The following is a 14,557-nucleotide window of genomic DNA, read 5'->3' as shown; positions in this document are numbered from 1 at the left end:
TAGGATGGTGATAGGTGAGTACAGGGAGGCAGTGGTGGGTATTGGTCACTGAGGTGGGAGGAGCAGATGGGTGGGAGAGAAGATGGACAGGTTGTGTCAGGTCAAGGAGGCGGGGTTGAGAGAGAGGTTGGTCATGGGTCATTAATCTGCTGTCCTTACCTGGTCTAGCCTATGTGTGACTCCAGACCCACAGCAATGTGGTTGACTCTCAACAGCTCAGAGAGCAAAAAAATCTTGCTTTTCTAGTGACAGCCATTTCTCATGGTCAGAGGTAGAAACATTTCACCCCATTAGCTCCACCATCTGAAGGTCACTGTACACCAAGGTCAAAGAGGTGGAAGATTGCTGATGAGTGTATTGATAATCACTGTGGGCACAGAATGGACTAAATCTGGACCATATCTCCAGCCCTGACACCCAACCAGAGGATCACAAATCACTAAAGAAAATCAATTTTTCTGGTGAGTGTTTCAATGTTTGGTTTTCAACGTGTCTTCAAACAACATCTTGTTATCCTCCTTTACAAGTTTATGACTATCCAATAGCAGTAATTAGATAGTATGTACCCCCTCTGATGTACAGTGATTTATTTAATATGTTCTGTATTTGTGCAGTAATCCATTGGAAGGAGGTTTCACATGTACTGTTCAGTGAAAGTGCAACATTTAACTGACAAATTAGAAATAAAATGCTGGTTGACATGATAGATTTTTAATCAGCAAAGGAATCAAGGGTTATGGGGAAAAGGCAGGAAAGTGGAGTTGATGATGATCAGATCATGATCTGATTGAATGGCAGGCAGACACAATGGGCTGAATGGCCCCATTCTGCTCCTATAACTTATGGTCTGATTGTCTTACAGGCTCATATTGCCAATGGATATCTCTCACAAGAGATTGGTCAAAACTGTGTATGTTTCATCATTCTGGGCATGTGTGAGAGGTCATTGCAAAGGTCACCATTTATTGACTTCTCCCAGTGAGACGCTTGTGGCGTACGCTAAATTCTAGAACTGCAGTCCATGTGGAGAACGTATTCTGAGTAATGCCACTGGACCTTGGCTTTCACATCAATGTGTTAAGACCATAAGGTATAGGAGCAGAATTAGGCCATTTGGCCCATCATATCTGCTTACTCATTCAATCATGGCTGATTTGCATCGCAACCTTGTTCTCCTGATTTCTTCCTGTAACCCTGGATACTCTAACCAATCAAAAACTGATCTATCTCTGTCTTAACTACACTCAACGACTTGGTCTCCACGGCTCTCTGTGGCAATGAGTTCCACAGATTAACCACCCTCTGACTTAAAAAAATTCCTTCTCATTTCAGTTCTAAGGGGTTGTCCCTTCACTCTGAGGCTGTGTCCTCAGGTCTTAGTCTCTCCTACTAGTGGAAACATCTTCTCCATGCCCACTCTAGCCAGGTCTCTCAGTGTTCTGTAAGTTCCAATCAGATCCCCCTCACCCTTCCAAACTCTATCGAGTACAGACCCAGAGCCCTCAACTGCTCCTCAAATAACAAGCCTTTCAATCCCAAGATCGTTCTTGTAAACCTCCTCTGAATTCCCTCTAATGCCAGCATATCTTTCCTTAGATACGGGGCTCAAAACTGCTCACAATATTCCAAATGTGGTCTGACTAGAGCCTTATACAGCCTCAGCAGTACATCCCTGCTCTTGTATTCTCGACCTCTCAAATTAAATGCTAATGTTGCATTTGCCTTCCTAACTGCCAAGTGAACCTGCATGTTAACCTTAAAAGAATCCTGAACAAGGTCTCCCAAGAACCTTTGTGCATCAGATTTCTAAACCCTTTCCCTGGATAGAAAATATTCTATGCCTCTATTCTTCCTACAACGTGCATAACCTCACATTTTCCCACATTGTATTCTATCTGCCACTTCTTTGCCCACTTCCTAGTCTGCCCAAGGCCTTCCGCAGCTTCCTCACTTCCTCAACACTACCTGCCCCTCCACCTATCTTTGTGTCATCTGCAAACTTAGCAAAAATGTCCTCAGTTGCTATGTCTAGGTTGTTAATATATAACATGAATAGTTGTGGTCCCAACACTGACCCCTACAACTCCACCAGTCACCAGCTGCCACCCTGAAAAAAGAATCCTTTATCCCCACTCTCTGCCCTCTGTCAGTTGGCCAATCCATTATCCATGCCAGTACCTTGCCCCTAACACCACAGGCTCTTAGCTTATTTAGCAGCCTCCTGTGCGGCATTTTGTCAAAGATCTTCCAGAAATCCAAAGAGATCATGTCTACTGGCTCTCCTTTGTCCTATTTGCGTGTTATCTCCTCAAGGAATTCTAACAGATTTGTCAGGCATGACCTCCCCTTGATGAAGTTGCGCTGATTCTGCCCTATTTTACCATGCACTTCCAAGTACTCTGCAATCTCATCCTTAATAATGGACTTTAAAATCTTAACACTGACCAAGGCTGGGCAAACCAGATTATAATCTCCTATCTTCTGCCTCCCTCCCTTCTTTAGACGGTGGTGGGGGGGAGGTTACATTAGCCATTTCCCAGTCCTCTAGGACCCTCCTAGACTCCAGAGATTCCTGAAAGATCACCACCAATGCCTCCTCAAGCTCCTCAGCTTTCTGCTTCAGAACTCTGGGGTGTAGTCTATCTGGCCTGCTTGGTTTATCCAACTTCAGACCTTTCAGCTTCCCCAGTACTTTGTCCTTTGTGATGGCTCTCTGCCCCCTGACTCTCTTGATGTTCTGGTCTGTTCTGGTGTCTTCCACCATGAAGACTGATGCAAAGTGTTTGCCTGGTTCCTCCACCATTTCTTTGTTCCCCATTACTACTACTCCAGCCTCATTTTCCAGTGTCCAGTGTCCACTCTTGCCTCTCTCTTACCTTCAATATGTCCAAAAAGGCTCTTGTAATCTTCTTTTATGTTCTTAGCTATCCTGTTCTCATATTTCAGCTTCTCTTCCTAATTTTTTTTTAGTTATCCTCTCCTGGTTTTTAAAGGTTTCCCAATCCTCTGGCTTCCCACTAACCTTCACCACATGGTATGCTTTTTCTTTTGCTTTTGTACTGTCCCTGACTTCCCTTGTCAGCTATGGTTGCCTCGTCCTACCCTAAGTATGTTCTTCATCCTTGGGATGAATTTCTGCTGTGCCTCCTGAATTTCTACCCAAAACTCCAGCCATTGCTGTTCCACCATCTTCCCCACTAAGCTCCTCTTCCAATCAATTATGACCAGCTCCTCTTTCATGTCTTTTAATTACCTTTACTCAATTGTAATATCGTCACATCTGATTGCAGTTTCTCTCTCTCAAACTGCAGGGTGAATTCTATCATATTGTGGTTACTGCCCCCTAGGAGTTCCTTCACCTTAAGCTCCCTAATCAAGTCTGCCTCATGACATATCACCAGCTTCTGAAATGTCTGTTTCTTAGTGGGGTCTACCACAAGCTGCTCTAAAAAACAATCTCATAGACATTCCACAAATTCATTTTCTTTAGATCCGCTACTAACCTAATTTTCCAAGCCCACCTGCATATCAAAGTCCCCCATGATTACTGAGATAGTGCATTTCTTATCTTACATTCCTTTTCTATCTCCTGATGTCATTTCTTCCCTGCACTCTGATGACTGCTCGGGGGCCAGCGCACAACTCCCACAAAAAAAACCGAAAGAACAGCCGATGCTGTAAACCAGGAACAAAAACAAAGTTGCTGGAAAAGCTCAGCAGGTCTGGCAGCATCTGTGAAGGAAAAAAACAGTTAACGTTTCAGGTCCAGTGACGCTTCCTCAGAACTCCCATAAGTGTCTTTGCAGATTAAAGGGGGTCTTGTCAAAGCCATTACAATGATCTAAGCGACAGCAAGATAAGGATCAATTCCAAATGCCCACAGACAGGTTTTCCAAACTGGAATCTGTCAGACCAACCACACACCCGAGATGAAATCCCAATTGTAATGTCTGTGTGAAACAAAACTGAAAGAACTGCGGATGCTGTAAATCAGGAACAAAAACAGAAGTTGCTGGAAAAGCTCAGCAGGTCTGAGGAAGGGTCACCGGACCCGAAACGTTAAGTCTGATCTTTTTTCTTCACACATGCTGCCAGACCTGCTGAGCTTTGCCAGTAACTTCTGTTTTTTGTTGTGCAATGCCTGTGTGTTGTCCATAGACAAATCTGTCTGCATGGGAAATTGGTGGCACAATCATGGGTCTCACAATGTGGACAAAGCTTTCCGTCACTGGCTCACATTCAGAAGATTGGTCTTCAAATCCTAAAAGTTCAAAGTTTCACACGTAGATTCTGGGAAAATATTGTCAAACAAGGACGTGGAGTGCACTGATCCGCAAGATCAGCGCTGCTGCATCCAGAGGGTCATTGAACAGGGAGAGAGAGAGAGACAGAGGGATGCACTTACAAAGTAATGATGTGAAGAATGGTAAGGAATTAGGATGTTAAAAAAGATTAACCTGGGGAGTACATTAAATGGGTAAACAACATACTGTTGAATGTTCCTGAAGTGTTGTCCAACAGACAGCACCGGCAGATATTGTATCTATCAGCAGGTAAGAAAGCTAAGGAGAAAACTAGTGTCTAGACATTTAATTCAGAGAAGGATTGGCAGTTGAAAGCCAAAAGAATGTGATTATTTGAACCATCTGGGGAATTACTGAGTAAGGAGATGATAAGGTCTACCGGGGATATAGCAGAAGCCTCAGTCTGTCTTTCTCAAGAGCCTGGGCAAGGGGTTACATCAGAGCCTGAGGGCTGGAGTCTGAGGGTCCATAGTGCTCAGGATGGGTTGGGGTTCACTATCATCACATTATGGGGTGGGGACAGATGGATGGGCAAGGGCAATGTGGTTATGTTGTCGGAGGTGGAGTGGGGGGGAAGCAGCAGACACAGGAACATCACCACGGCCCACGACTCCTCTTCCTGGTCCAGTCTTCACCCATAGCTACAGCAGTTGCTAACATTCCAACAGTGATTGGAAGCCACTACACTACAAAGGACTGCATTTATATAGTGACTTTGACAACTTCAGGATGTCCAAAGTGCAGTGTAACTCATGAAGCACTTGTGTTTGGAGTGTTGGCACCATCAGGCAGACAATGTACAAACAAACCAGGAGCAGCCCATTCGGCCCCTTTGAGCCTGCTCTGCCATTTAACAAGATCATGGCTGACCTGATTGTAAACTCCAGTCCACTGTCCTATCTGGGTCCGCTAACCCTTGCTTAACAAGAATCTATCCATCTCTGCCTTGATGCATAACATAGCCCCACATGTGATAAAGAAGGATTCAATTTTTTAAAAAATGTTCAGAAAGTTTTTATTGTTTCCTGTAAGTTTCCTGCCGGGCTGACCATAGTGAGACCCTGGAGAGTAATTTCTAATTCCAGGAGATTAGGGGCTATCCTAGAGGGCACAGTGGAACTAACTATCAGTTTTATTAGAGAAGTAACTCAGAACTGAACATCTTTACTTTTGCAAGCATGACAGCAACCAGCAAAGGTTCCTGAATTAACTCAGATCTTCAGCTAACTGAAACAGAAAGGGCAGTGTGTATTTTCATTAGGAGAGGTTGCAATGAGAAAATAATGACATTACATTCCTGGTCCGATCTAGTGCCAAAACTGCATTATCTCCACGATGTGGAGGTACTGGAGTGGACAAAGTCAGAGAAGATGCCAGGTTATAATCCAACAGGTTTATTTAAAAGCATGCTTTTGGAACGCTGCTCCTTCATCAGGTGAAGTCAATTCACTTGACAAAGGGGCCACACTCCGAAAGCTTGTGATTTCAAATAAACCTTTTGGACTATAAGCTGGTGTCATGTGATTTCTGACTTTGCACTATTTCCAAAGCAGGATTTCGATTGGATTGGTGGTAATGTTCAGAATTGCTTGTGGAGATGTTAGCTATCAGGATAATGCACTCCCTCGCCTCGCCTCTTTGACAGAAAACATCACCAATCGAGTAATATATTGATCTTTCCCTTCTCGTTCTCAATTGTTCATAAACAAATCGAAAACAATGGCCTGGAATGAAGCAGTTTGCTTCGGATGATGAGATAACAAGGTGTAGAGCTGGATGAACACAGCAGGCCAAGCAGCATCAGAGGAGCAGGAAGGCTGACGTTTCGGGCCTAGACCCTTCTTCATTGCTTCATTCACTTGTTCAAACCCTTTTGCCGCATGGAACAGCCCCTGGTGTTAATCCCAGGAAATTAGTGTCAATTCTATTTGATGTGACAGGGATGCCTGGGCGGAGTCCCCTCTTCCTGCTGTTATTGGGATGCTGGGGGCATTGACTGGAGCTCAATCGCCCATGATAAATCAAATGCCTGGATGAGAACACGCCTGGTTTCCCATTAATTTAATTGGATGGAAAATGAGATGGGGACAAGCTCCATTCCTGGTTTCCCCTCTGTTCAAACAAGCTCAGGTGCAGATCTAGAAAAGAACCGAACCCGCATTCTCATTGCGATACAACACACTCAGGGTTTGTTAATACATCATTTGTTGCCTCGAAACTTGTCAACAAAGCGATGATTATAGGTAGGCTGCTCTAATTTTAAGACTTCTCTCTGTCTTGCCTGGCAAATTACTAAGCAAGAATCCAGAGCTACTGATTTCACTTTGTCGAACAATGATGCCTCTCACCCATGCCTCATCATAATGACTAGATGAATCATTTCATTACGCAGATAAGGCTTTTCAAAATAACTGGTTTGTCGAAGCTACAGATAATACACTACAATCCAAAAGTCATGTTTACAAAGTGCTTTGAAATTGCTTCACCATGGGGAGATTGCTCACAAGGCAATTGTTGTCTCTGCTACAGAGATGCTGCGACCCTTAGCACTGGGATCAGAGGCTTATTATAACTATTAGGCAATTTCATCTGAGGCATCTGACAAGACAGTCACAAGAAAAGATGGAGCGAGAAACACATTCAACTGCCACCTCTCTGCTGTCCCCACGCCACCACACTCCCATCATACACAGACACAGAGACATACACAGACCTACACACACACACACAGATACAGATACACAGAGACACAGACAGAGACACACACAGATACAGGTACACAGACACAGACACACACACACACACATACAGAGACACAGACACAGATCCACACACACAGACACATGCACAAACCCACACACACACACAGATACAGATACACAGAGACACAGACAGAGACCCACAGACACACAGATACAGGTACACAGACACACACACACACACACACACACATACAGATACGGATGTACAAAGACACACACATACAGATTCAGATCGACACACACACACACAGATCCTATTGTGTTCTGAGACATACACACATAGACACTGATTCATAGACACTCACAGACACACATACACAGACACACAATGACAAGGCACACACATGTAGATATATTGACATGGATACATACAGACCAATGTACACACATGCACACTGACACAGGCACACACAGAGACCCTATCACGCACAGACACACACATATACACACAGGTACACTCACATAGGCACATACACAGTTCAACAACTCACTTCACCTGATTTCCAATCCACCCATTCAATTATTATCTGGAAGGAAGGTTCTGCATAAGTATCCCCTTGAGCCTCAAACTTTATCAGACAATATTTGAGGTTCTTCATCCATTCTCATATCAACTCCTCAAAATAACCATGTCTGGACCATCCCAGTTATCTGGTTAAGCCGGCAGAGATTCTGTGCTTTAGATAATGGAGACTTGGAGATAATCTAATCAAGGTTTGGAAGCTGATGAAGGGAACAGATTGTGTTCCACTTGACAATTTTATTTTAATTTAGAAGGTTAGAGAGAACCTGGGGGCTGAATCACAATTTTAATCAAGATCAGAGCTGGATGTCAGACGTTTCCACAGATAGTGAACATGCCTCAGCCTATTGGCACGGGTATCTTATCTGGGAGCAGTTTTGCAGGGAAACTGAGAAGGGTGGAATTGCCTGGTCCCAGGGTGGAGGACTCCTGATGGAGACCCTAAGCTCGTGTCCATCAATGAGAAAAGGACTGGTTTTAGCTGTCAATGTTCCTATGACTGAACACATTGCCAAGATAGACAGTGCATTCTTACAAAACAAACAGGCACTGGGTAAGGTCCTGTAGGGTCACTCAGAGCAGTGGTATCCCCCTCTCTAACCCAGCAACCCTTAAACCATCAGAGGTAGGTATCACTGGCATGGCCAGCATTTATAAAATGTAAGAGTAGAACCCTTCAGCCCGTTGAGTCTGCTCTGCCTTTCAATGGGATCATGGCTGATCTGATAATCCACAACTCCACTTTCCTGCCTTTTCCTCAATTCCCTTCCATTTTGTTGCCTCAAATGAGTCAGTTGCTCAACCATTTCAGGGGGCAGTTAAGTCGCAACCCCATTGCTGTGGGTATGGAGTCACATGTAGGCCAGACTGGGTAAGGATGGCCGTTCCCTTCCTTAAAGGAAATTAGTGAATACGGTGACCTTTCAGAACAATTGATAAGGAATTCCCCATTACTATCCATTCAAATTCCAGATTTATTCATTAAATTCAAATTTAGCTTCTACCATGGTGGGTTCAAACCCATGTCCCCAGAACATTAGCCTGGGTGTTTATTCCAGTTTTATTTACCCAGGCAATGTTTAACATGCAGGACATTTAAATGTCAAACTCCAAACTTCCTGTCAGACTCATTGTTTTCAACATTAGTGGATCAAGGTCCATCATTTTGAGTCAAAGAAAATTCCTTGTCCACTGGGCACATGGTGTGGTGTAAAGGGTCAACAATAAATATGTAAATAACATATCGGTGATGTAGGAGGTCACGTGGCATCTAACTCTAGAGAAAGATGATTATGTGTCAAACTTCTCCTTTAACTTTGAGTTAATATGAAGTCCTCCTACCAATAGATTAGCTTCTAGAAATCTCTGTTGATGTTGACAACCTCCCTTGAACACCCACTGTGATGACACAGAAAATGCTGGAGAAACTCAGCTTTTAACTATACCCTCCCCCAGGTCATCACAGTTTGGTTTTCTTGCCTAGTGGTAGCTGGGGAAGCAAAAAGGTGTCAAAATTGATCTGGATTGTGTCTCGGTATTTCTCATCAACAAAGATGTTGTGACACACTTCTGCAGTAGGTAGGACTTGAAGCCAGGCCTCCTGGTTCAGAGGTGGTGACAGTATTTGTGTCATTGATGCAATCACAACAGTTTTTGGATCCTTGCCATCCCATTGGCTTCATGACAAATGCTAGACATTCATACCAACTTTTATTTTTGAAAAACAGACTAATTCATCATTTCAAAAAAGTGGGAGACAAGAACATAGACATCTGAGCATTAAGATTCTGTGGTACAATGAGCATTCAGTGCGGTCTGAAAACTCTTCAATGCTATTTTAACATAAATATTAGCTCAAAGTAATTGAGTTACATCCTTTGTTCAGATAGATTTGGAACATCAGAAAAAATCGTTGTGTTCATTTATCTTAGAATAAGAGGACATCAATTTAAGACTGAGATGATGAGGAATTTCTACTCTCAGAGGGTTGAGAATCTTTGGAACTCTTTGCCTATGGGGTCAGAGACCTTGCGTATATTTAAGGCTGAGATCGATAGACTCTTGATCAGTCGGGGAATCAAAGGGTTTCAGAGAAGGGGAAGGAAAGTGGGTGTGAGGAATGTTGGATCAGCCATGATTCTATTGAATGGCACAGTAGGCTCAAGGGGCTGAATGTTCTTATTTCTTATGGACTTACTTACAAGCATCCCACACAGACTTTTGAAAAGATTTGTAAATCTAGCCTGAACAAAATTAGACCAGGTAAACAAAAGAAATAGAAAAAATGAACAATAAAAATTACACAGAGAAAGATCAAAATCACGATATAACATACAGAGAGGCCATTCAACCCATCAACCCCATCCTTTTATGGATTGCATTATTGCCCATCGCAACTCTTTCACTGAGAGTTTTGATCTTCACTGCCTTACCTAGAAGATCATCCTAAATATCAATAATCCTCTATGAAGAGCTACTCTCTGACACCAGGAACGTCAGTCTTGCCTTTTACCGCTTTCTATCTATGCTTTCCTATCCTCCAATACTGTTGATGGTGAACCTCTGCTGATCCACTCAGCATCTTATCCAAGGTTACTTTGCAATTTCCTTCAGTCTAGATCAAAGAGTCTAGCTGTTGTTGAGCCATTACTGTGTTCTCTGATGATAACGGACCAGCATGGAGGTCCTTCGCTTGGACTGTTTCTGGGGTTTGAAAGCTTCCTTTGTCCCTCAGGGACTCTGAGGTAGTACTCTGAGGTAGTACTCTGAGGAGGAGAGATGAAGTGGAATGGGAAGATGTGTATGCACAAAGCATAAAAACACCAGCATTGATTGGTTAGGTCAAATGGTCCACTTCTGTTCTCTATATTCTATGGATATTACAAGGTGTTGACACAAAGATAAGAAGAGATGACACAGCGAGAGTGTTTATATCGTTTGATATAAAGTGACTTTTTTTTTCTTACTTTATCTAGCTAGCTTTATTAATGTTTAATTAGTGTTTGCTTCATTATGCATGAGCCGCAAAGAAAAGATGATGGATGGAAGAAAGACTTCTATTTCTATAAAAGGTAAAGTCACCTTGGTCTTACCAAACAATAGAGCTGCTCTCTCATCAGAGAGAGATGACTGGTGGTGGTTTAAGCCTCAGGCAGGAGGCAAGGTTGAGAAGGAGAATCCTTCGTGGTAACCTCAGTCAGTACTGTTGGCATCACTCTGCATTGCAAACCAGCCATCCAGCCAACTGAGCTAAACGCAGCTCTCCTGGTCCAGAGGTGGTAGCATTACCATCATGCCACATGAGCCCCTCACTTTGCTACGAGTGTCTGATGCCTTAGACCGCTCGACCATCCTGAAACTCTGCAATGAGACTGGAGAGTGTACCGCTCCCCAAACACACCTCATAAAGAAATACACCTTCGCATTGACTGGAATGATAAAATTGCTGACTTTAGATTGAGGTGTATGGTTTAGTGAGGTCAAATGGATTAACGTTGGCTGGCAAACTTCTCAAAATACACCTTTTAAAACATGCTGCAACTCAGACAGTGGTTCTGAACTTTCACAATAATCCATGCAGATTTATTTGGCTATTATGCTTTTAATGAGGACTTATGCCCCACAGATTCAAATCTTCATGTAGCTATTTTATAATTAAGTTGCTGCTGCTCACTTTCACCTCTGCTTTGTCTCCAGGACAAGATTTGTATCTGTTAAGGGAATGCTTACATTAGCTCTCTTAGCACTTGACCTAAACATAGGCAACGCAGCACTGAAAGATTCGACAGACATTTATTACAGCACCTTATTTACACTCACATGCACCTCAGTGTCTGGGCTACTATTACCTTTTGTCAGATACAAAGATTAGCACACTTCCATTCAGCATGTCATGCTTCCAGTGGCCCCAGTTACAATGGAGTCTGAGACCTTTACACTTTCAGGTCACATGCTATGATACAGTGATGTCAGGAGCATGTCTGTTGAAGGTATACTGCATACTGACTGTGAGACATAGTTTAAACAAATTGCTCTGGGAGAAAAGAAGAAAATCAAGCCCTCATTATGAAACCACCGATTGGGATAGGAGAAGATTGCACTCAATTCCCATCTCCAGTTGCCCTAAATGGTATGTCATAATCTCAGCAAAAAGTTGATTTCTATTAAAATTCTCACCCCTAACTTGGCAATTTCCTTGTCGCTGTGCGTCTGGTCTGGATTATGAACAAAATTTTCCCTTCATCAGCGAACTGTTACCCTTGGACTTCTATGCCACAAGGCCAGATATTGGAGGATAGAACTGGAGCCAATCTTCATACACTTCTATAACTTAGAGATGCACATTAGAAACATCCACCCCAAACTTCAAACGACCACAGTTTCAGTCCATTCCTTTATCGAGAAGCACAAAGGAATCCCCAACTGGGAAATGAATCTGTGGAATTCTTCACTGTTGAGGGACTGTTGAGGTCATTAATATATTCAAGGATGATATAGGCAGATTTTTAATCAATAAAGGAATCAAGGGTTATGGGGAAAGGGCAGGAAAGTGGAGTTGAGGATTATCAGATCAGCCACAAGCTCATTGATTGACACAGCATTTAGCACAGATGGGCTGAATGGCCTAATTCTACTGCTATGCCTTATGGTCTTAATTAATGTTCACCAACTGGTCATTAAATACTTCATTACTGTACATTGACAGCTGTCTTTCAGAAGTTGGAAGAGGGGTTTTAGCGGAATGCAATGATTTTTGTCCACTGCGCTGTTTGAAGCTGGATTGATGAAGGGTCAGGAATTTCAATCTGGAATGTCAACAGGTTTCATGTGAGCCTAACACAATGAAAAAAAGCAGCATTTTTTGCTTTTCTGTGTTTGAATGGAAGGGGGTTGGGGCAGGGGGGGGTTTGGTGAAATTCTTAACTTGAAACCAATAGTAATTCTTCACAGAAATAGGTTGCAATGCCAGAGCCAATCCTCTATTTCAACATTAGGCTCCAAGAAACACTCCCACAAAAGTTTAATTAAGGGGATTAACAAGTGCTGAAATGCTTTGTGATTGAGGTACCAGATCTATTGATCAGAGAGGGACAACCATTGCTCCTCATGAAAAAAAAGAGATTAGCTTTTGATTCTTGCTACAAGTATCTAGTAATTGCTGTATGATAGGAACGTCCACTCCATTCAATTGAATGATCAGTAACTTGTGACACAGGAATTTTTGACTATAATTAATTTCATCTGGCTGTATAATTATGTTCTCCCAAATTGTTAATTCCTCAGAATTGCCCTTCTGTCTCTCCTCCTCCTACTCTTAGCTCACAGTTTCTAAACGCTGCCAACTCTAATTGACTGTCTCCTTGAGATTTTATCACCAGATCTGCTTCCAAGTTCCTCATCCCTAGTTGCCAGCCGTCACCTCCAGTAGCTCCATAACTAATAAACAACAGGGTTCATAGAAACTCTGGAACAACAGCAGGCCACTCAGTCCCTCAGGCCTACTCTGCTATTCCAGACCGTGGTTGATCACCTACCTAAGCGCAGGAATATGCCGATGAGGGCATTAGTGACTAGATATTTATCAATCTCTGTCTTAAACTCACTCAGTGACTGAGCTCTCATATTCCCTCTCCCAGGGCAGAGAATTCCAAAGATTCACCACCGTCTTCTCAATCCTAAATTACTTGTCTTTCATCCCAATCCCATACCAAGGGGCAGCACAGAGGCTCAATGGTTAGCACTGCTGCCTCACAGCATCACTGTGTGGAGTTTACACATTCTCCCCGTGTCTGCGTGGGTTTCCTTTGGGTGCTCTGGTTTCCTCCCACAGTCCAAAGATGTGCAGGCTAGGTGGATTGGACATGCTAAATTGCCCGTAGTGGTTTGGGACGTGCAGATTAGGTGGGTTATAGGGGGATGGGTCTGGGTGGGATGCTCTGTGGGTCAATGTGGACTTGTTGGGCCAAAGGGCCTATTTCCACACTGTAGGAATTCTATGATTCTATCCCAGTAACCCCACATTTACATGACCAATCCACCTAACCTGCAGGTCTTTGGACTGTGGGAGGAAATTGGAGCACCCAGCAGAAACCCACGCAGACACGGGGAAAATGTGGAAACTTTCAGTTTGATAACCCCATGGAGCAGGGGCTGAAACTGCCTACTCCTGTTCCTAATTCCTCCATTCTTATGTTTAAATGGGTATGAGGTTGCTGCAGAATGAGAATGATTAATATTCGCTGATGTAATTGAATTGGGGAACAGATTTGAGGGGCTGAAATTGCTGACTGCTGTTCCTTTGACCTTTCCATTCCCTGCGTGCTGTGAAATGATTCCCAGGGCTCAGCAGTTTTATCTTCTTTGTCAGTGTGAAATGAGGAAGGCCGAGGTTGAGGGAGATCATTGAAACCTTCTCCCGCTGAGCTCATTATAGATAAACCGAGTCTTTCTTTCTGCTTTCATGTCTCAGGATTCTGTTGGCTGCCTCCCTGCAATCAGCCAAACTGCAGGAATTCCATTAGGAGGCTCACTCATCAAAGATGACTTTAGATGTTCCTGTTATTCTACCCAGCCCTTCTTACTCACACACACACACACACACACACACACACACACACACACACACACACACACACACACACACATACACACACATACACATTTACACACAGACACATTTATACACACACTCACACACAGATACAGATATATACACACACACACACACACACACATTTACACACACACTCACACACAGATACAGATATATATACACACACACACAAACTCACTCTCACACACACACGCACATGCACATTTATACACACACAAAGTCACAGATATACACACACACAGATATACACACACACAGATACACACACACAGATATACACACACACAGATACACACACACACAGATATACACACACACAGATATACACACACACAGATATACACACACACAGATA

The 14,557-nt window shown here is 43.2% G+C and overlaps 1 protein-coding gene across 4 annotated transcripts in view; it reads right to left on the bottom strand.

The window, feature by feature from the left end:
- Window positions 1-14,557, bottom strand: part of lzts2a (leucine zipper, putative tumor suppressor 2a) — a 179,309-nt gene that overhangs the window by 18,711 nt on the left and 146,041 nt on the right. The window contains exon 1 of one of the 4 annotated variants that reach the window (XM_048609090.1): window positions 10,682-10,702. The exons of the other annotated variants lie outside the window; for them this stretch is intronic. The gene's annotated coding sequence lies outside the window, so the exon portion shown is untranslated. Of the gene's footprint in view, window positions 1-10,681; window positions 10,703-14,557 lie in introns of those variants that run through there. 4 annotated transcript variants of the gene reach the window in all.

Source organism: Rhincodon typus, chromosome 20, assembly GCF_021869965.1.
Source record: "Rhincodon typus isolate 14 chromosome 20, sRhiTyp1.1, whole genome shotgun sequence".
In the NCBI taxonomy this organism is placed as follows: domain Eukaryota; kingdom Metazoa; phylum Chordata; class Chondrichthyes; order Orectolobiformes; family Rhincodontidae; genus Rhincodon; species Rhincodon typus.
The sequence above is the reverse complement of the archived record's forward strand: the minus strand, read 5'-3'. Positions and strand labels throughout refer to the sequence as shown.